This window comes from Maniola jurtina, chromosome 7 (genome assembly GCF_905333055.1).
Source record: "Maniola jurtina chromosome 7, ilManJurt1.1, whole genome shotgun sequence".
Taxonomy (NCBI): Eukaryota; Metazoa; Arthropoda; class Insecta; order Lepidoptera; family Nymphalidae; genus Maniola; species Maniola jurtina.
In genome coordinates, this window is record NC_060035.1 from 3,013,612 (window position 1) to 3,038,546 (window position 24,935).

Below are 24,935 nucleotides of genomic sequence, written 5' to 3' on the forward strand. Positions count from 1 at the left end.
CTACCATTTTTATACTTTGCCCATGTTTTTTTTTTTCAAATTTCCCGCCATGTGTGTGAAGAAGGAAAATCCTTGAGGAAAATAAATGATCATAAAGTGCATCACACACGATGCAATGTGGTTGGATCATTCGAATGTTCTTCAAACACGTAACTTTACATCCTAATATCATCATATTTTTGCCTCCTCTCGTATAAAAACCCCACACTGTCTATGGTTGGATTTAAGATCTGTGCTTTTGTCATTGTGCTGTCAAAAAAATGGTGTCAACTGTCATTTGATTTTGAGGTGTTTATGTATTTTTGTCTTCGTGGAAAGGAAAATCTTGGAAAACGATTGAAAAATGGGCTAATTAATAATTCAGTAATATTTAAATAATTCAGCAATAAAATGTTTAAAAATGAGGTGGTTAAATACTAATTGTAAAATGCATATGAAAGAGAGCCCTGCAATGAAGAGGTATTGTATTATTATGAATCCTTTTATTATTTACTATGTTACTATGAGATTGTGGGTGTTAATGCATTAATAGTTACCATCAGCTAAAAAAACGGTTAGGAGTTTTGCTTAGTTTTACTGTGCTAATTTGATTCGGTCTCTAGACTCCTAGACATTATTATTTAAGTAGTGATGAGTGGATTATTTTCTGACCCTATCTATGAATTAGTATATAGAGGTTATTAAATGTATACATTATTTTTACCATTTGTTATACACGTAGGGCGGACATTGCTGAGGAACATGTTGTTATTTGCAACAGTGCTTATCAGTTGATTGCTCTGAGCAAGCAATGTGGCTAGTTAGATTGTATACAGACTAACACAGAATTACATATATAAATAACAGAACTAGTCACATATTGTTTCAAGTCGGAATCTGGATTGATGACTGACTTTGCATTTTCCTTTTATCAATGCCTTGGAGAGCATGTTCAGCCTTTAGTGATTTTTATTATAAAGATGCAGTTGAAATCAAACGCTATATATACAGAACCCTTCACATTCTGCAAGGAGACCTGTGAGCCGGCGAAAGATTAATCATGATGACAATGATGAAGTTTAGTTATTAAGATTTAGGTTTTTTAATGACCCAGTTGGAACTTCTCTAAGCACAGGTCTCTCAGAATGAGAAGGGTTTAGCCCATAGACTGCCGCGCTCTGGCCCAGTGCAGATTGGCAGAGTTCACACACCTTTGAGAACATGATAGAGAACTCACAGGTATGCAAGTTTCCTCACGACGTCTTCCTTCATCATTAAAGCAAGTGAATTTTAATTGCTTTAAACACACATTACTCTGAAAAGTTAGAGTTGCATGTACAAATCGAACCTCAACCTCCCCAATAAAATGCTGACATCTTAACCACTAGACTATTTTATACACACAGCTTTAGTTGAAGATAGTTTATAATTCAATGAGAAAGTATGCAATTGAAAGTTATTCTTTTATACCTAACTCCCCTTTGACCCTTACATTGTTTTAAAGAGGTTACCTTACTGCGTAGTCACAAAATTGAATGATTAATTAATTCAAATGACTTATGGGCTTAACATAGGTTTAACATAGTTTCACACTATATATCATGAAAATTTTACCTTTACAATGTTTAATTTTTAATTGTTAAATCACTACTATTATTACTTAATTAGGTACTATGTTTTTCTTTGTAAAACAAATCAAACTAGATGATGTGGGAATTTGTGAAAATTCAGCTGGAATTTCGAAATCTCGAAAATTCAGCCTTATTATTTTGGGCAAAATTTCAGCTTTCTAGTGCCAAGGAATTGGCATTAACTAATGCCCATTACTTCATCCTTGGGTAGTTAAGTATGTTTTTAAAATCTCAAGGGAACTCAGATATTTTCCGTGACAAAAAGTTGCTATCCTATGTCTGTTCCTAGAATGACGTGAGTAAGATTACAAAATTTTGTCTAAATCGATTCAACAGTTTAGGAGCAAAAAGGTAATAAAAGACAGACAGAGTTTCTTTCGCATTTATTATTATGTACATAGATAGGTACATAATATTATAAATTATTATTAAAGATAATTTTGGCAAAAGGAATAATTGCTGTTGACTAATAATAAGTAATAGGTCTGTTATATTATGCAATGTGCAATTTTCATAATTTACAATATTATAAATACCAGTGTGTTTTTGTTGGTTTGTCCTTCAATCACGCCGCAACGGAGCAACGGATTGGTATTTTTATTTGCATTGATATAGTTAAAGACCTAGAGAGTGGCATAGACATTTTATCACAGAGAATCAAAGAGTTCCCAAAGATTTTTTTAAAGTTTAATCCACGCGGTAGAAGTCGTTAGTAGCTAGTACAGTAAATATATAACTAGAAGATGTAAAACAGAGCATGAATTGCATGGTGCATGTTGCAGTCCAATGTTTCTAAAACACTACATTAGGAAACCTCGCCGATAAGTGTATCATATTTCTAATTGTTCCGCTTTTCGTCACGTTTCGATCACGTGGCAAGCGAGTGATCCTCTGGCGGCTTATTGGTGTCGAATAGTAAATACTTATAGCTAGGGTGACAGGATTTTATGAAAATTTCGGGATTGTCATAAAGTTATTTAGGGTTCAGTACCTAAAAAGGTTAAATGGTACCCTTATCGATCACTTTGCTGTCGATCTGCCGGTTTGTCTATCAATATACCCTTTTTTTCAGGAACGTGTGGTACATCAACTTAAAATTAATTTATCAAATACGTCTACAATCCCTCAGACTTGTAAGAAACCCAAGCTTCTAATCTTGTGACTAGTCACCGCAATTAAGATATAAGCTTATGCTGCATAAAATATTGATACTCGCAAATAAATCAAAACGATCAAAACCTAATCGTTAACCTAGAATTGGCTACAAGACCTTCTCACAGTACAAAAATAGGGAAAAATCCGAAAATCGTTTTACAAAGAACGTGAAATGAATTGGCTAGTCTCTGTAGAGATTGATCGCCGAGGCTGAAATTAATTGGCTAGTCTCTGTAGAGATTGATCGCCGAGGCTGAAATGAATTGGCTAGTCTCTGTAGAGATTGATCGCCGAGGCTGAAATGAATTGGCTAGTCTCTGTAGAGATTGATCGCCGAGGCTGAAATTAATTGGCTAGTCTCTGCAGAGATTGATCGCCGAGGCTGAAATTAATTGGCTAGTCTCTGTAGAGATTGATCGCCGAGGCTGAATTTAATTGGCTAGTCTCTGTAGAGATTGATCGCCAAGGCTGAAATTAATTGGCTAGTCTCTGTAGAGATTGATCGCCGAGGCTGAAATTAATTGGCTAGTCTCTGTAGAGATTGATCGCCAAGGCTGAAATTAATTGGCTAGTCTCTGTAGAGATTGATCGCCGAGGCTGAAATTAATTGGCTAGTCTCTGTAGAGATTGATCGCCAAGGCTGAAATTAATTGGCTAGTCTCTGTAGAGATTGATCGCCGAGGCTGAAAACAATTGGCTGGTCTCTATAGAGATTGGTTGCCGTGGCCGAGATTAATTGGCTAGTCTCCGTAGAGATTGGTCTCCGTATCCGAAATTAAGTGGCTAGTCTCCGTAGAGATTTGATCGCCGTGGCCGGAATTCAGGAGGAAATATGTACATACAAGAAAACGCTTATGTCCTTATCAAGGCCTCAAATTTGCCGACCCTCTTTCTAGTAGGTACTCCTTTACAAACTCCAATTGTCCAATTGTAGGCGAACTCTCTAATCCATAGGATAATGGCTCAAGAGTCAAGATGCTCTTCGCAAAATTATTTCCTCCGCCCATTGCGCAACTGGCTAATAGATTAGAATAGAAAGCCCTTCATGCAATCATTTAATCTGTTTTGAATATAACTCTACATATATTTTTCACAACGCTTTTTGTGTGATAAAAGTAGTGGTTAATTTTACTCCTAACACAAGCTGATTTATTAAGTTTCATCCTCCAAATTACAAACTCCAAACATATTTACAAACCTTAAAATATATCAAAACTCAATGTATATAATTTTTTCAATTTTAGTTGGGGAAAAGTGAATAACTATTATTATAATCGTTAATAGTTTCAGATGTGCTTACTTTAAACTTACTTTGTAAATATATACATAAGTACTAGAGCTTAGTTTCAGTAAATAGTGGTTTATAAAAAAAAGTTTTATTATCTAGAGTATAATTTTCAATTGGATTTTCTAAATAATCTGCTGCTTTAGTAGGTTACTAAAACTTTGATATTAGTTGAAAATTGGCCAGTAGAACATTTTCATTGATCATTAATTTTAGGACTTATTATTTTTATAATCCCAATTATCTTGAAATATTGTATTATGTGAGTATCTAATAAAGATATTTTTTTCCAGATGAAAACTTTGCATACATGACACATTCCACGCTAAAGTATTTTTGGACTGAAATGGCTGTGAAGTAGGTAAGTTTTTAAGTTTCTTTGCGATAATATTATTATCAGAATGCAACAACAAAAGAAATGTTTTGACTGCTAGTCAGTCGACTATTTTTAACACTGGAGGTACGCTATGCAAAGGTAGAAAAATATCTGAAACAATCAAAAATAAAAGATGCAATTCAAACCGCAGGTCTGGGTATTTTTAAAAACTTTTTAAATTACCTACTTGTATATTTACGGATCAGTTTTTATAAAGGTGATGACATAATTTATTTCCGTACCTCAAAAGGAAAAAACGGAACCCATAGGTATAGGATCACTTTGTTGTCTGTCTGTATATCCGTCCGACCGTCCGTCCGTCCGTCGTGTCTGTCAAGAAATCCTATAGGGTACTTCCCATTGACCTAGAACCATGAAATTTAGTCTAAGTAATTTAGTATAAGGTAGGTTATATAGCACAAATAACCTCGGTGCGTGAGTCTGGCCGGTTTTTAATAAGTAATTACAAAAAGTAAAACTGTTTAAATTTACAAAAATAACAACTAAAATATAGACAGTCACGCGTATCACTCATGTTATCAACCTCTTGAAATGTCTTCAAACTACAAAAGATGTCAACCACTTCGAAGTGTCAAGGGCATTGTGATATCTCTTTCATTATCTTTTATTAAGCAAGTAGGTACTAGCTTGCTATATTAGCTAATGCCCCCGTCTTAACTTACCTACAGAAGATAATTCGGAAAATTATGATTATACTCGTATGCCGTGTCTTCAGTCGTATTATGTTAGTTTCACTTTTCTCAGGGTTGGAAAAAACAATTTAAAAAATTATTTTTCAAACAGTTAAAAACTTTATTTTAATAAAAATCATCATTTAAACACCTGTTTTAAAACTTTGTCTAAGCAATGCCAGCCCTGACTTAAACTCTACCCCTAAAGTCCTTAAACAATGCACCCCCTCTACCCTTAAAGTCTACCCCTTAAAATACGCCTAAAATAAAAATATGGCATCCGGATATCGATCGGATCAAAAGCCCTTGTAAAAGTTATTTAAATAAAAATCTTTCTTTTTCTTTGTCTAATGTCTATAGTAGGATAGTAAAATAGGAATATTGTTGTGATCATTGTGTTTTGAGGTTTATCGTATTTTTAAAATTAGGTTTTTGAACTCAATATATTTTATGAGTTGTAGGACTGTACTTAAATATTTTTATCACGATGTTTTCATTCATTGTTTGAATAACATTAATACGGTTTAGTATATGTAAATGACTTCATAAAGCATCGATAATGATGAAAGTAAAATAATAATATACATTATGTCTTATGCACATAATAATATTATGTTAGTATCACGTGTTTTTTATTATTTAGTATCTATTTGCCCATCTCTTACTTTGTAATTTCTATTTAATCACTAACTGGACAGGATTTATCTACCTCAGTAGCTTTTGTTATGTAATATGGTTTGTCTATGGATTTATCAAACGTGCTGCATAAACATAGGTATGTATATAAAATCGATTGCAAAGTGTGATGAAAAGGGTGACGTCATTATATCCAGTTTATTTTTAAACAACGTCTAGTGTCCTAGGCTTCGTGCAATTCATCAGCAATTTGCCCCTATTATGACAATAGCTATAAACTTGTCAAGTCATCGTCATTGCAATTGGAAAGTGATTAACTTATAGTTATTTAGCTATAAATCTTGCTACAAGTGTAAATTAAAAATTTATAACGCCCCCGACAAGTTAAGGTTACAGTAACTAGAAAAGAGCTGATAACTTTCAAACGGCTGAACCGATTTTCTTAGATTATAGCTAAGAACACTCTCGATCAAGCCACCTTTCAAACAAAAAAATAATAAACTAAAATCGGTTTATTAGTTTAGGAGCTACGATGCCACAGACAGATACACACGTCAACCTTATGACACCCCTCTTTTGGGTCGGGGGTTAAAAAGTGGCTTCGAATGAATGAATGTATGGTGATAATCTAAATATACATATAGAAGGAAAAGGACTGACTGACTGATCTATCAACGCAAAGCTTATGTGTAGTCCACGCGGACGAAGTCGCTGGCATAAGCTAGTGATTAATAAAATTTATTTCTAAAATAGCGACAATTAGGGTATATCTTTGCTTAAAGTTATTAATATAATCTTGTTTGTCAAATAACACAAGTTTGTGAACCTTAAACCTTTACAATTTTTATTGAACGAACCCATTTAACTGAGGTTAACAGCGAATTCCCATTAGCAATCTGATTTACATTCTGATAACTTCAATTGTTAAAGATCTTTTAATAACTTTTACCAGTTGATAGGTACATATTGTTTGTAGGCTGTAGCAGTAACGAATGGGATCTCAATGTAAGAACTTTCGGATTTCAGTCCACTATGTAGGCAAAAATTAGCGCATATTTGCACAAAAATGTAGGCAAATAACACGGTACAAAAATCTTATTGAAAAATTCAGCCATCATGATAAGACGATTCATTGTATTGAGAAAAGTGCACAGTCATTTACTAATGGGCCTGCCGTTAGTATGTACAATGACGTCACAGTCTGTATAGGATTCTATTCATATCAACATTCTGCCATGTCATAGAGAGATAAGAGATGAATTCATCTTTTGCAAGTCGATAACATGTTATGTTATTAATATTAGATTGTGCAATAGTTGTTATCATTCTGGATATCATAAATGACATACTATTTATTATTCTACTAGTACAGTGACCCAACTAATAATAATTTATAAGCTAAATGCGACCATTTGTGATTTTTAGAGTTCCGTACCCGAAGGGTGCAAACAGGACCCTATTACTAAGCCTCCGCTGTTCGCCCGCTGTCAATCCGTCTGTCTTTCAGTGGGCTGTATCTCGTGAACCATAATAGGGAGAGAGTTAAAATTTTCACAGAATGTGTTTCTATTAACAAATAATATTTTTTACAATTTCTCAAAATTTGGGCACCATAAGCAGAATTTACCTACATAAAAATACGTCTGAGGATCCTCAATCCGCGATGGTAGAGTCACTCTCGACAGGCAGATTTGCCCCAGGCAGCGTACTCCTTAAATAGAGCACTGTCTACAGATTTTTGAGAGCTGCTGTCACCTTGCCCAAAAACTTGCATAGATTTTTGGGTAAGATAGGCAGACGTGTTTGCATATTTGATGGGTAAAAAAAAATCTTATCGCTTAAAGTTGGTAGGTACTTCTGGCGGCAATCTGGCGGCAATCTTATCCTGTGGTAAGTGATGATGCAGCCTAAGATGGAAGCGGATTAATCTGGAGGGGGATATAATAGTTTTTCATCAAATCCTTATACTCCTTTGATTTTCTACACGGCATCGTACTGAAACGCTTAATCACTCGTCGGTACGGATTTCCCGGAAGGGTGGTAATTAGCCACAGCCGAAGCCTCCCACCAGACCAGACCAGAAATTTAGAAATTATAAAATTCGAAACACCTTTTGGGAATCGAACCCGGGACCTCTCACTAACATGACCACAGCGCCAGGGAGGTAGTTTAGATTGGTTTGAATTTCATGGAATTGTACATTCTAATCTAAATATTTAGTTATCTCATGCGTTTCGTGACTATGCCAAATTTTAGGTCAAAAGCCCCAAGCATATCGGATAGGTTATGCAAACTTCGATAAATCTGAGATCACTTGATAAGTGCTTTTTGTTATAATTAACTTTGCGATTGTGCTTATCTGAATTAAAACAAGTTTGGGTATGTTTTATTTGGTTTTATTGTTTTATTTGCTGATAACTTGACTTATTGAGGCGCTTGTATCCAGTTTTAAACTTGCTGCATGCAAACTTACTCGTATGTGAACACTAGCGACCCGCCCCGGCTTCGTAGGGCCTAATATTTTTCGTAGGGATCTCTAATTTTTTGAAAATAAAATAATATAGCCTCTGTCACTCAGGAATAATGTAGCTTTCTACTGGTGAAAGAATTTTCAAAATCGGTCCAGTAGTTCCAGAGATTACCCCCTACAAACAAACAAACTTTACCTCTTTAAAATATTAGCATAGATTCACAAAGGTGCTCATATAAGTTTTAAAATGTTATCTCGGTGGTGATTGTTTTAGTATAGCAAGTTAGCTCTTGATTGTGTTCTAATCTGGTGTTGCGATGATTCAGTCAGTCAGTCGGTCAGTCAGTCAGCTTTTCCTTTTATATATTTAGATACCAGACAGGAAATGGCGTTTTCTCGGTTCATGGAAGGCCGTATTTTATTAAGGACTATGTAAGTATTCGTGATCTATATCTTTTTCTGTATGTTTCTATGTTCTGTGTTTTCGGTCCCAAATAAAATATATTTTTTAATAAGTATTTCTGAACTTTGAAAAATATTCAGGAAATACGTTTCTCTCGAGAAATTCACAGACAGATTTTCTAAAATTCTCTGCATTTTGCCTCGGTACACAGTTGGTTGTTTTCTTGGTAAATCCAGATCTTGTTATAGGTAATACAAGTCCGGAATATCCACTGTGGCATTGTTATCTAGAATGGGTTGAAATTCCCCATTTCACACCCCAATAACAGCTTGATATCGTTTTAATTAGTTATCTGATAACATTATAATATTGGTACTGATTCTGATCGTTTAGAAACTAAATTCGCATCATTCTCTAACCAATGGGTTTGCGCTAGTTATCAGTGAGTGAGTGAGTATTTATTGGATGGAAGATTGAAATAATTTTCACCACGGCTACAATGAGCTTAGTTATGACTTAAGTGAAAAGTCTGTCACTAACCCAACTGAAGTTAATACCAGACGGTCTATATTCAGATAATTCCATTTAATCAGCCTGTATGCGTCTACAGCTGGACATAATATTATATATTCCAAGAGCGCGCCACCAAACACGGCTCTCCGCTTTCCTCATCCACCCGCTCCCTGCCACAAGGCTTCAGGTCGTCGGTCAGCAGTCGAAGAATACTAACTTTTATCACGTAAAGAAGCGACACTCACTCCTTCCGCGCCTCCAACATAAGGTATTATGTAAAATGTTGTCCTTGTCCCGCTCGATTTACGTATGAAGCTGTCCTTGTTGATAGTAGATTCGCTTGTATGAAGTGTCAGAGATGTGCTATAGCTATATCTTGTTACTTAATTGAAAGACAACGAACTTATGTAACGCTGTACCTACAATTTTCTAGCACTTGTCAGTAGTGTAGTTGTATTATCTAATCTAGTTCATTGCCGAAACTAAACCGCACTTGAGGTTAACGTATGAATTGCTCAGGATCTATTATCTTTCATGCACATACTCTCTGTAATCTGTTTACGGGCCGGGCGGGCGGTAGGGTCTACGCGGCACGCAAGTTTGTACGCTAAAGTCAAGAAAGAGACAAACAAAATTAACGCACAGATTCGTTTTGATTGCAACATCTCCCATCTTAGGCCACATCATCACTTTCCAGCAGGTGTGTTTGCCAAGCGCTTGCCTATAATGTAAAAAAACCAAAATAATAAAATCAAAATTGAATTTAGCACTTAGTTCTACAGAATACTGAAAATGTTTAACTAGCTTCACCGAACTCTGCTTATGGAAATCTCTTAACCAGTGTTAATTTCTAATTAAGGTGAATTTAAAACTACAATAATATGATGCTCTTCTGTACAATCTGTTACAATGTATTGCGATTTTATGACGTAATCTACCAACAAAACAATTAAATCAAAGCTGAATTTATTTTAAAATTGCTGAATCATTCACGTCTTCAAATGCAGTTAATTGCAACATGGAGAATGATAATGATAGAGTTTGGTATTGCACGTCATGAGTTCTTAGTAAAAAACTGAAGTTGCATGTCATACTAATTATTTTTAATCTTCTAATATTTTCTCGAACTATGGGCACTTGTGCAAGTATCGGACCCACACCGGACCAGTTGTCTTGGACCAATATCGCTTCAAGATTAGTCTTTAGACGATATCAGAAGATAGTAACGAAAATTTCATGGGCACAACTCTTATGAAATTGTGTACATCTAGTCGGATTCGGACAATAGTAACGTCTCTGGATGTTTAAATAGACCCGGATAAATTCTAACTTCGATCCCACTAGAGTTTTGAGTTCTTTGTTCTTAGTTCCACTTTCAAAACTGTCCAATCAAAGATCGAAATGTATCTAAAATTTTTCAGCGTCAAACTTTTAGTCGGGTTGTGCCACACATGACACAGTTTATTCCGGCGCTTCTTCTATTTGAGGTCTTTTGACTTTAATGCTCAAATATTAGAGGTGCCGAGATAACCTAACCCGTAGGTATAACTGGTAATGAGTGGCACAGCTTTCAAAAATAAATGTTTTTTCTTTCTTTCTAGTCACTTTTGAAAGAAAGAAAGAAAATACTTTTGTTTTTGAAAGCTGTGCCATACATTTCCAGTTATACCCCCGGGTTAGGTTATCCTGGCGCTTCTAATACTTGACCTTAAGGACGTCTTTGCAAAATGAATAGGTATCAAAATTGCACTACTACATAAGTACACTGCCCACACGCACACAGCTGCGTCAAAATGAGTGAATCGACTTGATTTTGATACTTTGATATTTTTATTTTATTTTATATTTGGTCATCTATTTTTTTTTAACAGTTTTTTTTTTAAATATGTATGTATCTTGACAATAATACAGTAAGTAGAACAGTGCCTACAGACTAAGGGTCTGATGATGAAATATTTCACCATGACTTCTTGGCAATGAACAACATTTCCATGCTTATGAAATTATGAGCTCCTACTATGACTAAAATAATCTGAGAAGGATAGCATTACATTACCTCCCGACTTGATGAAATTGCATACTTTGGAACCTACTACTGGAACTCAGAGACGAATAGAGCTAGGTGTTTCGAGTTTGGGCTCATTTTCTTAGTAATGATGAGATCTTACCTCCGGATTTGTGGAGTGACCTGATGGTATACCTCAGAAGTCACTATTGGAACTCGGAGACGAATAGAGCTAGATGTTTCGAGTTTGGGCTCATTTTCTTAGTCATGAAGAGATCTTACCTCCGGATTTGTGGAGTGACCTGATGGTATACCTCGGAAGTCACTATTGGAACTCGGAGACGAATAGAGCTAGGTGTTTCGAGTTTGGGCTCATTTTCTTAGTCATGATGAGATCTTACCTCCGGATTTGTGGAGTGACCTGATGGTATACCTCGGAAGTCACTATTGGAACTCGGAGACGAATAGAGCTAGGTGTTTCGAGTTTGGGCTCATTTTCTTAGTCATGATGAGATCTTACCTCCGGATTTGTGGAGTGACCTGATGGTATACCTCGAAAGTCACTATTGGAACTTGGAGACGAATAGAGCTAGGTGTTTCGAGTTTGGGCTCGTTTTGTTAGTTATGACGAGATTATACCTTGAAACTTGTTGGAGTGCTCTGAAGGTATACTTCAAAAGCCACTATTGGACTTTCCAGTCGAGTAGAGTTAGATGTTATGAGTTTGAGCTCGTTTTGTAAGTTCCAATAGTGACTTCCGAGGTATACCATCAGGTCACTCCACAAATCCGGAGGTAAGATCTCATCATGACTAAGAAAATGAGCCCGAACTCGAAACAGCTAGCTTTATTCGTCTCCGAGTTCCAATAGTGACATCCGAGGTATACCATCAGGTCACTTCACGAATCCGGAGGTAACATCTCATCATGACTAAGAAAATGAGCTCAAACTCGAAATACCTAGCTCTATTCGTCTCCGAGTTCCAATAGTGACTTCCGAGGTATACCATCAGGTCACTCCACAAATCCGGAGGTAAGATCTCATCATGACTAAGAAAATGAGCTCAAACTCGAAAAACCTAGCTCTATTCGTCTCCGAGTTCCAATAGTGGCTTCCGAGGTATACTATCAGGTCACTCCACAAATCCGGAGGTAAGATCTCATCATGACTAAGAAAATGAGCCCAAACTTGAAACACCTAGCTCTATTCGTCTCCGAGTTCCAATAGTGACTTCCGAGGTATACCATCAGGTCACTCCACAAATCTGGAGGTAAGATCTCATCATGACTAAGAAAATGAGCCCGAACTCGAAACAGCTAGCTCTATTCGTCTCCGAGTTCCAATAGTGACTTCCGAGGTATACCATCAGGTCACTTCACAAATCCGGAGGTAAGATCTCATCATGACTAAGAAAATGAGCCCAAACTCGAAACACCTAGCTCTATTCGTCTCCGAGTTCCAATAGTGACTTCCGAGGTATACCATCAGGTCACTCCACAAATCCGGAGGTAAGATCTCATCACGACTAAGAAATTGAGCCCAAACTCGAAACACCTAGCTCTATTCGTCTCCGAGTTCCAATAGTGGCTTCCGAGGTACACCATCAGGTCACTCCACAAATCCGGAGGTAAGATCTCATCATGACTAAGAAAATGAGCCCAAACTCGAAACATCTAGCTCTATTCGTCTCCGAGTTCCAATAGTGACTTCCGAGGTATACCATCAGGTCACTCCACAAATCCGGAGGTAAGATCTCATCATTACTAAGAAAATGAGCCCAAACTCGAAACACCTAGCTCTATTCGTCTCCGAGTTCCAATAGTGACTTCCGAGGTATACCATCAGGTCACTCCACAAATCCGGAGGTAAGATCTCATCATTACTAAGAAAATGAGCCCAAACTCGAAACACCTAGCTCTATTCGTCTCCGAGTTCCAATAGTGACTTCCGAGGTATACCATCAGGTCACTCCACAAATCCGGAGGTAAGATCTCATCATGACTAAGAAAATGAGCCCAAACTCGAAACACCTAGCTCTATTCGTCTCCGAGTTCCAATAGTGACTTCCGAGGTATACCATCAGGTCACTCCACAAATCCGGAGGTAAGATCTCATCATGACTAAGAAAATGAGCCCAAACTCGAAACACCTAGCTCTATTCGTCTCCGAGTTCCAATAGTGACTTCCGAGGTATACCATCAGGTCACTCCACAAATCCGGAGGTAAGATCTCATCATGACTAAGAAAATGAGCCCAAACTCGAAACACCTAGCTCTATTCGTCTCCGAGTTCCAATAGTGACTTCCGAGGTATACCATCAGGTCACTCCACAAATCCGGAGGTAAGATCTCATCATGACTAAGAAAATGAGCCCAAACTCGAAACACCTAGCTCTATTCGTCTCCGAGTTCCAATAGTGACTTCCGAGGTATACCATCAGGTCACTCCACAAATCCGGAGGTAAGATCTCATCATTACTAAGAAAATGAGCCCAAACTCGAAACACCTAGCTCTATTCGTCTCCGAGTTCCAATAGTGACTTCCGAGGTATACCATCAGGTCACTCCACAAATCCGGAGGTAAGATCTCATCATGACTAAGAAAATGAGCCCAAACTCGAAACACCTAGCTCTATTCGTCTCCGAGTTCCAATAGTGACTTCCGAGGTATACCATCAGGTCACTCCACAAATCCGGAGGTAAGATCTCATCATGTCTAAGAAAATGAGCCCAAACTCGAAACACCTAGCTCTATTCGTCTCCGAGTTCCAATAGTGACTTCCGAGGTATACCATCAGGTCACTCCACAAATCCGGAGGTAAGATCTCATCATGACTAAGAAAATGAGCCCAAACTCGAAACATCTAGCTCTATTCGTCTCCGAGTTCCAATAGTGACTTCCGAGGTATACCATCAGGTCACTCCACAAATCCGGAGGTAAGATCTCATCATTACTAAGAAAATGAGCCCAAACTCGAAACACCTAGCTCTATTCGTCTCCGAGTTCCAATAGTGACTTCCGAGGTATACCATCAGGTCACTCCACAAATCCGGAGGTAAGATCTCATCATGACTAAGAAAATGAGCCCAAACTCGAAACACCTAGCTCTATTCGTCTCCGAGTTCCAATAGTGACTTCCGAGGTATACCATCAGGTCACTCCACAAATCCGGAGGTAAGATCTCATCATTACTAAGAAAATGAGCCCAAACTCGAAACACCTAGCTCTATTCGTCTCCGAGTTCCAATAGTGACTTCCGAGGTATACCATCAGGTCACTCCACAAATCCGGAGGTAAGATCTCATCATTACTAAGAAAATGAGCCCAAACTCGAAACACCTAGCTCTATTCGTCTCCGAGTTCCAATAGTGACTTCCGAGGTATACCATCAGGTCACTCCACAAATCCGGAGGTAAGATCTCATCATGACTAAGAAAATGAGCCCAAACTCGAAACACCTAGCTCTATTCGTCTCCGAGTTCCAATAGTGACTTCCGAGGTATACCATCAGGTCACTCCACAAATCCGGAGGTAAGATCTCATCATTACTAAGAAAATGAGCCCAAACTCGAAACACCTAGCTCTATTCGTCTCCGAGTTCCAATAGTGACTTCCGAGGTATACCATCAGGTCACTCCACAAATCCGGAGGAAAGATCTCATCATGACTAAGAAAATGAGCCCAAACTCGAAACACCTAGCTCTATTCGTCTCCGAGTTCCAATAGTGACTTCCGAGGTATACCATCAGGTCACTCCACAAATCCGGAGGTAAGATCTCATCATGTCTAAGAAAATGAGCCCAAACTCGAAACACCTAGCTCTATTCGTCTCCGAGTTCCAATAGTGACTTCCGAGGTATACCATCAGGTCACTCCACAAATCCGGAGGTAAGATCTCATCATGTCTAAGAAAATGAGCCCAAACTCGATACACCTAGCTCTATTCGTCTCCGAGTTCCAATAGTGACTTCCGAGGTATACCATCAGGTCACTCCACAAATCCGGAGGTAAGATCTCATCATGTCTAAGAAAATGAGCCCAAACTCGAAACACCTAGCTCTATTCGTCTCCGAGTTCCAATAGTGACTTCCGAGGTATACCATCAGGTCACTCCACAAATCCGGAGGTAAGATCTCATCATGACTAAGAAAATGAGCCCAAACTCGAAACACCTAGCTCTATTCGTCTCCGAGTTCCAATAGTGACTTTCGAGGTATACCATCAGGTCACTCCACAAATCCGGAGGTAAGATCTCATCATGACTAAGAAAATGAGCCCAAACTCGAAACACCTAGCTCTATTCGTCTCCGAGTTCCAATAGTGACTTCCGAGGTATACCATCAGGTCACTCCACAAATCCGGAGGCAAGATCTCATCATGACTAAGAAAATGAGCCCAAACTCGAAACACCTAGCTCTATTCGTCTCCGAGTTCCAATAGTGACTTCCGAGGTATACCATCAGGTCACTCCACAAATCCGGAGGTAAGATCTCATCATGACTAAGAAAATGAGCCCAAACTCGAAACACCTAGCTCTATTCGTCTCCGAGTTCCAATAGTGACTTTCGAGGTATACCATCAGGTCACTCCACAAATCCGGAGGTAAGATCTCGTCATGACTAAGAAAACGAGCCCAAACTGGACACATCTAGTTCTTCTAGTCTTCAAGTTCCTGTCGCAGCCTTCGAAGTGCACTATCAGGTCACTATCATGCTCAAGAAAAAAATCCAGCTAACGATAAAATGTGATAATAGGTACATAATTACCTTACCTTATTACCATTATTATCTTACCTTGCCAAAATATCAGCACAATCACGGAATAAGTACCTATAAATATCAGTTAGGGTTTTGTCGAACTATTTTGTGTTCGTACAGCGATCTTTTCCACATCAAAAAATTATAGCAACCGACGCAGAGACCACCCACGAAGGCGGCTAGCCGCTGACTGATATAATTTTGAAATCATACCATTGCCTGCCCAATATCAAAATAACCCTTAGTGCACTGTATTAAGGTTTGCGGTTGAAGCAAAATACGTGAAAAATTTATACACGATGTTTTTATTTATTTTTATAATACTATTAATATAATAATCTCACATTTTGAGGTACACATTATGTGCTAACGGAAAATATTTATTAGAAGAATAAAATCCGTACGTAAACTGAGAAAAATGTACCTAAACTTGACCCTAAATCGTTAATTCTGCGTGGAAGAGGTGAAGGAAAATCGTTCTTATAGTATCAAAATTAATGATTTTATCAAAAAATTACTCGATCTCTGGAGATAAAGGACCAATCTATTTTTAGCAATCTGTAGTTCCAATTTACTTAGTATATTTTAGCCACAAAGCGTACCGAAAATCTATACAAGTGTGCAAATACGTCCTTAAGTAGAGGAAGCGCCGGATTAAAGTGTCATGGTTTTTAAAGGCGCAATGGAGAAAACTCGAACTATGGATGTGGGATTTGGCGGCGGGATGCCTTACGCACATCCGGGCACCGGTTTTCTTCAGTAATCTGTAAGAACCCGGTCCGGCGCTGTGGCTGGTAAACGGTTCGTGTAGTCCATGCTACATGTGCCTACACCTGACTTCTTGACTCGTTAACGTACAGTTGGTATAATTGAAACCGGCCGATGCGCTCTTATCATAATCCGACGTGCCGTTGCATGGAACGCGCGTCTTTTAAAATTTCAAGTCGAAAAATAAATTCAATTTTAGTTGAAATTAATAATTAATATTTATTTCAGTGCATTATAAATTTTATTTTATTGAATATAGCTTGTTGTAGTTTTTATAAATTGTGAAGTGTTTTTGTGGACAGTATTCCTGTTTTGCCGTTTTGTTTGCGAGTTTATTTATTCTTGGGAAATTGTGAGTTTTTTTATTTGTTTTTTTTTTGTTTTTAATAATAAAAGCGTTAATAATATAAAATATATTATTTATTAATAATTTTAATGCTAGTTTTGGCTTGTAGTAAGTTAATTATTATGAAAAATTATTTTTGCGTGATCTTATTGAATAAGATATTTTATAATTATATTTTTTGTATGTATTGAATTATTTGTAAAAACATGGCGTGCCAACTTTAATTTAATAAAAGTAGACTTTTAACTTTAATAATAAAATTATATGTAACTTAAGTAACCTAGCTGATAACAATTAGTTTCAGCGATAGCAGGCTTAATAAATTGGTTTAAGTTTTTCGAGCCTTCTATTCTGGAGGTCGGGGCTTCGATCCTGGGCACGCACCTTACACTTTTCGTAAGTATCACTTGATTTAACGGTGAAGGAAAACATCGTGGGAAAACCTGCATGCCTGATACCTGAGGGTGCCCTTTCTATGGCCCTATGACCTAAGCCATTCTCATTCTGAGAGGATACCCGTACTCATTAGTGGGCCGATAATGGGTTGATCATGATGATGATAAATTGTGGCCGACCTTTTGTCAGTTATAACTTACTAGCTGATGCCCGCGACTTTTTCCGCGAGGAATTAGGTTTTTAAAAATCCCGTGGGAACTTTTTGATTTTCCGCGTTAAAAATTGTAATATGTCAATTTCCAGGACGCAAATTACCTGTGTACCAAATTTCATTTAAATCGTTTGAACGGATGGAATTTAAGAATCCAGTGGAAACTCTTTGATTTTCTGGGATAAAAAGTAACCTATGCCCTTCCCCGGGATGTAAGCTAGCTAGGTATCAAATTACATCAAAATCGTTTAAACTTGAAAAGCTAGCAAGTAGACATACAGACAGACAGGCAGGCAGACAGACAGACAGACAGGCAGGCAGACAGACAGACAGACAGACAGACAGACAGACAGACACACTTTCGCATTTATGAGTATGGACAGTATTATATTTAAGACTATAACATCGATGTATTTAAAAAATTGGTTTCAAGAAGCATTTGCAAAAGAATTCGCTTTACATCAGGTTACCTTGACGAATAATGTTACGCATGTAGTTTAGCTGCGGTTCATGATTAACAGGTTGTTATAAGTAGCTAAGTAACACTGCTTTGAACGTACCTACGCGGCAATTGATTCGTTTTGCTGCATATTTAGGGTTCCGTACGTCAAAAGGAAAAACCGGAACCCTTATAGGATCACTTCGTTGTCTCTCTGTCAAGAAACCTATAGGGTACTTCCCGTTGACCTAGAATCATGAAATTGGTCAGGTAGGTAGGTCTAATAGCATAAATACAGGAATAAATCTGAAAACCGCGAATTTGTGGTTACATCAGTTAAAAAAAAATTAAAACGTCTTTCAATTTTCAAAGTAAGATAACTATACCAAGTGGGGTATCATATGAAAGGGCTTTACCTGTACATAAACAGATTTTTATTTATTTTTATGTATCATAGTTTTTGATTTATCGTGCAAAATGTTGGAAAAATACCCGAGTACGGAACCCTCACTGCGCGAGTCTGGCTCGCACTTGGCCGGGTTTTTTATGTAGATTTAGATGTTTATTCCATTACAAGATTACCCTTTATTGCGATCTCACCTGGTAAAAAAATTATGCTGTCATTATTATCCATATTAAAAATGCGAAAGTGTGTTTGTTTGCTGGTTTGTCCTTCAATCACGTCGCAACGGAGCAACGGATCTACGTGAATTTTGCATGAGTATAGATTAAGACATGGAGAGTGACTATAGGCTACTTTTTATCCCGTAAAATCAAAGAGTTCCCACGGTATTTTAAAAAATCTAAATCCACGCGTGCGAAGTCGCGGGCGTCAGATTTCTATAAAATTAATGTGAAAAGGATGGCACTACTCTTCATTGTGAATGTTGATGTAATTTAACCTTTATGAAAACAATTTCACCGCTATCACTGTCAGGTAAAGCAGGTGTCGCATAGCAAAAAAGAAGACCTAAGTAAAGAGTGTAAATGATATTCCTTACACGGTGTCAATTCCGGTAGCAAATACGATCTGAACTTTCTAATCTTTTATATAAGTCTGTGGTAAAAATAATGAAGGCCATACCTACACGTTACGGTCTATCTGACTGCCTGCTAGGTCTCTCGCAGATACATTTGTATAGGTCTATAAGTTGACTGGAGCGTGTACATCGCAGATATTTGAGTCGATCTGTCTAGGCGACCGTAGCAAAAAGAAAATCTAGACATACCTACTTCCGATTGATAGCATACGATAGCGTTGTAATGACTGAGGACTGGTTTATGAGTTTGTCGGATAAACGTTTCCCTTATGATATATGACGTGAAACTTGGAGGCTTTTCATATATTATTATGAGGAACGTTGACTTAAAAAAATGCTGTGTTCATCATCTCGACCCATCGCCAGCCAACTACTGAGCACGGGTCTCCTCAGAATGAGAATGGCTTAGGCAGAATAGGAGACTGATGTCTCTGGGCTATGGACCGATTTCTTTACGTAATCGAGTATAAATGCAATCAGAAGCAAAGTTGTATTTTGGTGTTTTGACTAGCAGACCGGAAAGTGTATAGCATGCATAAAAAATCTTGAAAAAAAAATAGAATAGATACAGTACTTACTCGTATTTGTTTGATTGTTTTAAAGATTTATGTATTTAATTTAATTCTCTGTATAATTTAATATAATAACAGTTGACAAGGAAAATGTTCTGTTATGAATGAAAAAGTGTTGGGAAAAACGCAGTGATATGAAATTGCATGGCATGCATTACATTGAATGATGACGGAACAATCAAAACGTGGTTTTTGTTTATACCAGTTTCCTTGTTTCGCTTATGAATATTACGACACTTCCTTCCGATATTAGTTTAACTGGTTTACTTACTTACTTTTTTTTAATAAAAACAAGCTAATAAAGAAGTGTCATTATAAATAAATGAAATCGCGGGCATCGTCTATTTGGTAGGTACAGGGATAGCTTGTAAATCTCATATATGTATATAATGAGCTACTTTTCATCCTGGGAAATGGAAGAGTTTTTTTTTTGCGGGCATCATCCAGTTTCTTATAAAAACGTCGAATTGATTTTGACGTTTAAGAATCGAGACCTAGTAGGTTTATTTAGAAAAAAAATCTCCATTACAGAGTAAGGTCAACAACCAACGTAACTGCCACGGTTTTAAGTTGAACGGCTTTTACGCCCTTACGGCTCTATTAAGGCTAATCCCTTCTTACTTTTCGTGTTGAAGCAGTATAAAATACCTACTTTGACATGTAAAACTGATCCAACTTTTTTTCATTTTACTATCTCCTATTGGCGTTATAATTATCTGATTACTGCATGATGACCGCGACTTCGTCCATGTGGATATAGGGTTTTAAAAATCCCGCGGAAAGTTAGATTTTTCGGGATAAAAAATAGCCTCATGAGTTGATTCAGGGTATAAGTTATCCAATCCATTTCCATCCAAATCGGTTCAGTCATTGCGGCGTAAAGGAATAACAAACATCCAATCTTTCACATAATTTATAATATTAGTAAGATTATTTGAGCGCAACTAGAACCTAGTTAGGTAGGCATACCCACTAATAAGACATCGGTTATGGAACAATAAAAAAAGATTTTTGATTGCGAGACTTAATTTATGTTAGTAATCTTATGTAGGTTTGAACGGCAAAAAGATTGATGTTCACTGTGATTTGTGGGTGTCGAGGTCAAGGTCACTCACCTTTCCTCATTTAAGGCAGCTGTTCCTTGGTGCCTTTGTTTCAACTATGAACGTAGAGCATTGTTTCTTGACCATTTTTATGTGGCGACCCACGAAAAAGTCAAAAAGTCAAGTAGAAAGCTTTGATACCCCTTCACTATAGTATTTTGATGAATAGTTTTTTTACATTTTTATGGGACTTTAGTCCGACACAGACTTCATCCCCAAGAATAGTTTATTTATAATAGGTACGTTTAAACTTTCAAGGCACCACCAGGCTGGTGCGATTTCATTGCAGCAGTAAGATGTAAGACCACTTGCGTTCAAATCCTCAATACCAACCTACTTACCTACTAAGTATAGATATTTCGATATCGCAGCCGCAATTACAAAAATCAATTATCGTGTGACTACAGTATAGTTGAAAATACGACTGGTCTGCCATAGTGCCCGTGTCACTCGGGGGTAAGGATTCTAACGATCACACTATCACACTAATATTATAAAGGTGAAAGTTTGTATGTGTGTGTGTGTGTGTGTGTGTGTGTATGTTTGTTACTCCTTCACGCAAAAACTACTGGACGGATTTGGCTGAAATTTGGAATGGAGATAGATAATATCCAGGATTAGCACATAGGCTACTTTTTATCCCGGAAAATCAAAGAGTTCAAACGGGATTTCAAAAAATTTAAATCCACGCGGACGAAGTCGCGGGCTTCATCTAGTATTCCATATATCCAAATATGTTCAGGAATTTAGGAGCTATCATAATATATATCACATACATGAACCCTGAAAACATTACACTCTTTTCTTGCGCAGCGGTGTAAAAAATATTTAAATGAAATATAATTTGGTCCAGGATGCGAAAACATAGACGTCTGAATCAAATTATTGTATCAAAAATCATTTAAAAGCGCCCCTGTGACCTAGTAAACAAATAGTTTCAGCAGTTAAAATTTAACCGCCAAAATAAACACAATGTATTGCAACAGCGTTTATTCTTGATTCTGCATCCAGGCAGAAAACCAGAATAATTCGGGCCACTTACAGATAGTGAAAATTAATGTATTTTACAGAAATAAAAATCGGTAGTAGACATAATATTATAGCTGTACTCAGACAGACCTTTATTTCATTTTTATATGCGTTTATAAAAAGGTGAGGACTATTTCGGATTTTTTTAGATGCATTCGTGCAACCCAAAACGTCCTTTTCCGCTGTGAAAATCTTCAAGCCTTCTTTTTCACTGATAAGAAAATTCATCCATTCTGATTTAACTGCTCTTCAAAACCGTCGTTATTTTGTTTTCCAAATGAAATAAAGATACAGTGTTGTTGATGACAATGACGTAGTAATGGCGTAATCCCGAAATCTATTTCTATTTGCCATAAACGATTTCAGTACTTATCTTTTTCCGCATTTGCTTACAATTTTACTGCTGTCATAATCATAATGTAGCGAATTTATTATCTTACTAGTGCGGATTGCGGAACAGTATAATCCTAAACATTGTATGGTGTGACTCATATGTTTATGTGTAAAGATGGCAGCCCACCTGTATCGTTTTAGCGTAATTACTGGAATGTACTGGAGTGAGGAACTCACGGTTTTGATCCAGAATTGAGATGTCATTTATTAGGATAGGGGTGACGTAAAATTGAAGATACCTAGTCGTTTCATAGCCTACCTGACGTCTGCCAATGTAGGTGAAGCCTAGACAAGTTTCCTAAAGCTTCATTTACACGAGAGCTTTTTCTAAATTCCGTTACAAAAACGTCCAAATAGAACAAATGTATTCCCAAGTATATGTTCACACTTCAACGCTTTTTTACGTATGAACAGATACTCGTACTTGGGAATACATATTTTGTTCATTTGGACGCTTTATTAACGGACTTTAAAAAGCTCTCGTGTAAATGAGGCTTTACTGACGTGAACTGTGGCAAGTCAATACTTCAATTTAAATTGAATATACTTGCTGACATTTCATGAAATGACTACGTGAAATAGAGAACGGAAATTACTAATTCAATAATTTGTCTCTATACCTGCCAGAAGCATTAAATAGTTTCGCTCAAGGCTTAGAGCACAGAGGTATGAAATAGTTTTGTTTGTTGTATAGCTACTGAAATATTTTATTATTATCAATCATATATTCAATGATGTACGTATGTTTTAATTTTACAAAAATCTTATCATTTTGAGACGGTCATCAATAACCTACGTTGATGGATACGCACGTATTACGTAGTTGTACAATTTATTTTGGTTTACTTATCAAAGTAAACTAAAGAATTTAAAAGATTAATTTGTTTCAACGTCAGTTGTAAGCAATAACATTAATGACCTCCCTGACGTAGTGGTAAGTATACGTGGGAGACCCTGGGTTCAATTCCCGGTCAGGGGCAGTTTGGAAATTAACATTTTCTAAATTCTCTGGTGGGAGGTTTTGGCTGTCAATCAGTTTATCCTTTTATATTTGTATGTAGATACCACGTAGGCGCCATAAATACTATTACTACATTGCAATCTAATATTTTAGTTATACAGCAATCATCCAATTGATTAAATATTGTCTCAGTCATTCTCAAGTGTTTTGCAATTAATGCTCATCGCGACAGGCAACACACTGAAAACATGCAGGAAAACATGCAGGACAATCCATAGACTTACGAATTTTCGCTACGCTCACAATCATAGCGAAAACGTTACATCATAATTGAGTAGGTTCCTGCGGTAGTGGAGGGTTGCGAAAGGGGTGTGATGATTTGAAGCGAGAGTTCATTGATTTGTCAATTTGTGACATCTGTCACCCGTCCTGCACCGCTGCACTACCGCAGGAGCTTATCCATACTACCATTCATACCTAAGTACTAATAATATAAATGCGGAAGTGTGTCTGTCTGTTTGCTATCTTTTTACGGCCCAACAGTTTAACCAATTTTGATGAAAGGTTCAGAATAAGCTTACATCCCGGAGAAGGATATAAGGACTTTTTGTTCCGGAATAGGTATCAAAGAGGTTCACACGGAATTCTTAGGGGCCCACCCATTTAACCGATTTATATGAAATTTGGTACAGAGGTAGCTTGTATCCCGAGCAATTTCTTATCACGGAAAATCAAAGAGTTCCCACGGGATTTTTACAAAACCTAAATCCACGCGGACGAAGTCGCGGGGATCATCTAGTAACCTATAATTTAACTTACGTGGTCACAACGCTAGCCGATCTAGGTACATATTTATTGCATCGAATCTTTCAAAACATCCTGATCCAAAAAATAAATAAAAAGAAATGATCACGTCTGGAGGCCAACATGCAACATTTACTATCTTTTATTATTGACTAAATTCAATCTTGCTTCATCGGACTCGACACTTATTTATAAATTCTAGGTATAACCTATCTACTTAGTAGGTATTTCAGTCTCATTACATTGAGTAAATAAATAATCACATGGAATGTATTGCGCCAAGATCCTTGAAGTTTGAAAACCAATATTATAAGGCACTTGATTTGATATAGCAAGCACCCCGGGCAAATCGACAGAAAGAGAAAATGTATGGCGATCTATGGAAAGAACTACTGACATCAAGCGCCTGTTTCGTTCTAAAGAGTATTAGTTGATCTTGACAGCGTCCCGTCCGCGCCCCGGGCGCTTGCTAGTCGGTCAGTGCTGGCCGCACCCGGTAAATATAGGCCTTGTACACATTCGACGAGTGCGTTAGGCTAATGTTTAATGAGATCTTCAGACAAGGAGTAAAGATGGTAAAGACTTAAACAATAGTAAAAGGTACCCACAAATATGTTTCTTTAAAAGAGAAACCAGTTTTGAAAGTGTGGAAAGTATTTGCATTTTATATCATTTAGGTGGGTCGTAAACTCGTAACAGTCGTAACTGATAAACAAACCCATGAATAATAAATTTGTTAAATACAAACATTACATAATGTAGTGGAGTTTAAATTCTTTGTATAGTGAAAAGTCTTCGAGCAGCCATAGTGCACTTTTATACATGGACGACAAGTGTAAATTAAAAATTTATAACACCACCTACAAGTGAAGGTCACAGTAACTAGAAAAGAGCTGATATATATTTCTTGGATTATAGCTAAGATCAAGCCACCTTTCAAACAACAAAAAAACTAAATTAAAATCAGTTCA

At 37.2% G+C, this 24,935-nt stretch overlaps 1 protein-coding gene across 2 annotated transcripts in view; it reads left to right on the plus strand.

Annotated features, from left to right (window-relative positions):
* Positions 1–285: 285 nt before the first annotated feature.
* LOC123866863 (cystinosin homolog) overlaps positions 286–24,935 on the plus strand; it is a 50,846-nt gene continuing 26,196 nt past the window's right edge. The window contains exons 1-2 of one of the 2 annotated variants that reach the window (XM_045908602.1): positions 286–459; positions 4,344–4,411. The gene's annotated coding sequence lies outside the window, so the exon portion shown is untranslated. Of the gene's footprint in view, positions 460–4,343; positions 4,412–16,768; positions 17,023–24,935 lie in introns of those variants that run through there. The other variant, XM_045908603.1, reaches the window with a different exon arrangement.